General features: G+C 34.4%; 1 long non-coding RNA gene across 1 annotated transcript; it reads right to left on the bottom strand.

Moving 5' to 3' along the window:
- Positions 1-422: 422 nt before the first annotated feature.
- On the bottom strand, positions 423-4,328 carry LOC115941017 (uncharacterized). The gene is made up of 3 exons (XR_004075741.2): positions 4,264-4,328; positions 4,050-4,146; positions 423-1,412 (listed from the first exon to the last, which is right to left on the bottom strand). It is a non-coding gene; the product is annotated as an uncharacterized LOC115941017 (long non-coding RNA).
- Positions 4,329-4,745: the final 417 nt, after the last annotated feature.

Genomic DNA, 4,745 nt, shown 5'->3' with positions numbered 1-4,745 from the left:
TAAGGCATTTTCATTATAGATAAGTAACCCGTAAGCAGAGTTTGTTAGACATAGGCAGAATTCATAAGATATGTTACTTACAAGATAAGTAGTTAATAAGTACAGCAGGTGTGTGTTAAACATAGATAGAAAGGGATGGAAGGAGATACCTAATCTTGGTGAGGCACCTGCATACTAAATGCTTATGATCTACTAAATAGGTGTGTGACTCAATATACAAGCATCTCAAAATATTCAGACACTAAATATTCACGTGGTCTTATTTGGCCATCCACTGGTAAAGCCCATTCTAGCCCCATGATTTCTTTGCTAAAGAAACAAAAATACATCATATGCTATTCTTCAGGATGTTTGTCAAGCTACCACTTTGGCCCAGTATCCAGATGTACTTTATCCATACCTCTCCAATGGAGCAAGAATCGTGGGCCCAGTACACCTTCTGTCTTTTGGTGCAGCTGCTAGAGTCTCAACTCTGGTACTCGTAGCTACACCATCAGCAGAGAAGATTGATGGGGTTGACAAAGAGACAAGACATACAATGGTTGCAAACATAGAACTCAGGTAATATGGTCCTTCCGTCTTGCTTGTGTTTGGTAACTCCTGTGATTGGAGTATTTTGACTTGGTTTGTAAATCTTTTTGTCCCATGGCTTCCAGAATAGAGTGCCTGCAGTATATGTAGAGGCTGCCATTGCATCAAGGTCATATTCCACATGACAATATATAATGGACCAGAGATGGGTCCCAGAGCTATTCCAACTGGCAAGGGAGACTGGGAAAGTAAAGATCTGTCAAAGGAAACCCATTTGCTAAGATTGGCTCGTATCCAGTCAAGGCTTTTTCCTTGCCACTAGTCACAATGTTAGAGAACAAAACTGGGGTTCTATTAGCAAGAAATTAGAGTGTGAAATGACTGTTGGTAGTCAATTTTAGTCTCTGTCATAGAATTATCCTCTTCATTTGTAAGTCTGTGCTTCATTTTCTAGTTAACATTTTTCCCATATGGAGTGAAATGAAAACTGAGTAATAATCTCCTGCTTTTGTAAATGAGGAAATACCAGCATGGCGATATATAAATAACTGAAGTCACTCAATGGTTATTACCAAATTAAAACAGATATAATATTGTTTATTTTGAGTTAGCTCTGTTACTCTACATTTTATTTTACATATTTTTTCATAGAAAGTAATTTCCTGAAATTTAATATTTGGGATTAAGAAAATTTCCTAATATGTAATACCTTTACCATCCTTGAATGAGGTAGAGATGGTGTAGAGCAAGTAGAATAGACACAGACAGAGGTGCCTTTGGTGGTTCAGTCGGTTAAGCATCTGACTATTGATTTCGGCTCAGGTCATGATCTTGGGGTCATGAGATGGAGCCCATGTTGGGTTCTGCACTGGGCATGGAGCCTGATTCAAAAAAAGAAAATAAAAAGGGAGGAAAAATAAAGAATAGACATAGACATGTTCAATGCTCCATAGAGTTTGCCGTTTATGTAAGTTATGAGTTTTGAAAGAAAATATGTAAAAGTACATTAGTGTAGGAGATCCCTGATTTTTATATAAGGTCTGAAGTTTAAAAAAGAATAAAAATAGCTTACAGCCTTATTTTAAGAACTGAATATGAGAAAATTTACATAAAATACCTAGCACAGCACTTGTCTCATATTTGGGACTAAATGAATGGGTAGTTATTATTATCATTATTAATACCATTGTTGGCCTTAATGAATTTCAGTGTCATAAGAAGAATGCAATTTAGAAAGAAATACAGGTTTACTGTAGAATAAGAAATGTTAAAACTTACTAAATGTCATTTAAGACACATTTATTAGCCACTTAGAAAAATTCACTTTAGCATTCCTTTCACTATCCTGGTGCATTTAACATACTATTAATTTGCAAAGCTGATGAGCAAGAGCAAGTGATTTGGGTAGTAAAATTGTAAAAGAAGTGTGTGGACATTTAGTAATTGTGCTGAGGGATTAAGGCAATTATAGAAAAAATTCAGACTAAAAGTGCCATTGAAGAGAATTTTTTTAAACATTTATTATTCAGATGACTCATCTAAAATGGATAACTGCTCTGACTGATTATTGCTCAAGACTGTTTAATTTCTTTAAATGACTTAATCACTGAAAAATTTCATGTAGAATTTTGGATTTCAGGTAATTATTGAAGGAGAAAGAAAAGTTGCTTGGCAGTAGATCTCAGTTTGAAATTAGGAATAAAATGAGAACAATAAAACATGCACCATGAAATTTCTCTCAAGGTTAATGATAATTCAGTTTTAGGAACTATATATTCAGACATGGCTGGCTCTTTGCAAGACTAAAGTAAGTAGGAAGTTTGTCTTTGGTGGATCCAGTCATTACTCATTACCTTTTGTTTTACTCTGTGGAAACCCTCATACCCTTTCTCACCTGCCTCCGTTTTATCTTACCAGTGACAACTTTCCACCGTAACTTGCTCTGAGAATGTATGTACTAATCAGTATGTTATCTAAGAGTATTTGCATTTTAAGTCTAAACTCCAAAAGTGGAATGAAAGCCTCTAGTTTTATCAACTATATTTTAAGAGAAGTAAGAAAGATTTTTTTGTTGTTTTGTTTTTCAGGAAGAGGAAGAAGGGAGCGGAAGGAGGGAGGAAATTCTAAGGGCTTTGAAATTAAGTGTCTAGGCAGGGTGACCATATGTCCTAGTTTTCCCAGAAGAGTCCCAGTTTACATCCTTTGTTCTGGCATAATTATTAATTATGTCCCATTTAACATTAAAAAATGTCAGGGCTTGGAGAATAAATTATATGGCCAACTAATTGTAGAAACATATCTATTTATTTTAGCCTAAAAATAATGGATCATTCACACACACAACAATTTAAACATACTTTACTTAAATACTTAAAAATGTTATCTAAGTAAGTAATAGATATATTTGTAAAACTAATGCCCCAATGAATATATAATACTTATCCCAAGCTTGTTTGCAGAAGTTCCTACCCTGACGTCTTATTCCCAGATAGCAAGCTTATTTGTAGAAGTCCCTTAGTCCTGACATCTTGCTTGCTTGTATAAGTTTCTTCCCCCAACATATTGTTCCCAGGTAACAAGACTTCTACAAGAATAGCTCTTGCAAAAAATCAGTGAAATTCCCAATTTATAGGTGTTTCCCAATGATGCATCTTTTTATATGTATAAGCTTAATTTTATTTAATATTTACATTAAATAATGATATTATATATTATATATGTGATATAGAGATAAATCAGATAAGATAAAATTTATAGCTACAATAACAAAAATTAAATCACCAAATTTCAGAGTTTTAACTTAATAGAGGTTTGTTTTTCATTCAATGAAATTCTGAAAGAGTTTGAGACTCTCTAGGACAGCTCCTTATAAGTTGCAATTCAAGAATTTGTTTGTCTATCTTGGGCCTCCATGATCTCAGCTCAAGTGGTCCAGAGGTGCTTCAGGAAAGGAACACAGAGCCTGGTTCTGGTGAAGTCTTTTCATTGCTTCAGCCTAGAAGTGACACTTGTCACTTCCACTCATGATCCATTGGTCAGAACTAGTAACAATTCTGACCATGAAGTATCCCTTTTCTACCTTATCACCATGAAAGAACACACTCATCCCCTCCCCATGAGAGACAACTCTTTCTATCCCATCACTGCATCTAGCTCAGAAGTCTAGAACATCTGGTCATACAACGGTCTCTACATCAAGTCAGTTGTAGCTCCATTGTGTTATGTCCCTTTGTACACCATGTATTCAGTGATTAGACTAGGATGGGGAAATTTCAATGAACACTTTCATTCAGAAAGAAGGAAAGAAAACATACCACAGTCATAAATCCATAGTAACTTTTAAATCCCACTGGGAAAACATGGTACAGTCTCTGATCTAGGGATGAGGTAGTAGGTACTTTGATTAACCCCTGATTCTTCTCTCTGGGAGAGAGAAGAATCCACTGTTTGCCCACTGTTCTCTGTGACCTTTGGCCCCAGGCTTTGGCAGGTTTTTTCTTTTCTATTACCTTCCATACCTGTGATGAGTTTTCAGAAATATGCCTTCCTTGGGGCTATCCAGCTTTCTATACTTGTTTCATATTGGTCTAGATTTCTTGATTTAGTGGAGTTAACCTATTAAAAGATAACGGATAAGGTGGAATAATGGGTAAGAGTGTTTTCTGTAGAATTGTTTTTGCTATCAAGCAGTTTGAACAATAGGTCTAAACCCATACCTCCAAAGTTACTTACCAGTTAGAAGTTGACATCCCCATTCCTCTTTGTGGGTCTCCCATATGTTTTATTTTTCACTTAGTTCTAAACTGAGAATGAAAAAAAAATTATTATTTTATTTCCCAAAATCTAATCAACATTAGTTACTTATGTTGCATTTTAAAGATAATAAATTTTACTTATGCATCTAATAAAGATGGTTTTGTAAATCATGTCTCCTCAAGGCTGGTTAAACTACTTTGAAGCATGTCTATCTTAATGGAAATCTTTTGACAGGTAGAAATTTCTGAATGTTACAGTACATTAGGCTCATTATTTTCATTATTCACAAAGAGTATTAGAAAAGTAAAAATAATTTATGCATGTTAAAGTAATTATTTTGTGCATTTCTGATCTATTACTATAATTAAATACAGTTTTGATGAAAATATATATAGAGAAAATAACATTTAAACAAAATTTACATAAAGGAACATATAAGCACTATACAGTATCTTTTT

This window comes from Leptonychotes weddellii, chromosome 3 (genome assembly GCF_054177405.1).
Source record: "Leptonychotes weddellii isolate Sample4059 chromosome 3, ASM5417740v2, whole genome shotgun sequence".
NCBI lineage: Eukaryota > Metazoa > Chordata > Mammalia > Carnivora > Phocidae > Leptonychotes > Leptonychotes weddellii.
The sequence above is the reverse complement of the archived record's forward strand: the minus strand, read 5'-3'. Positions and strand labels throughout refer to the sequence as shown.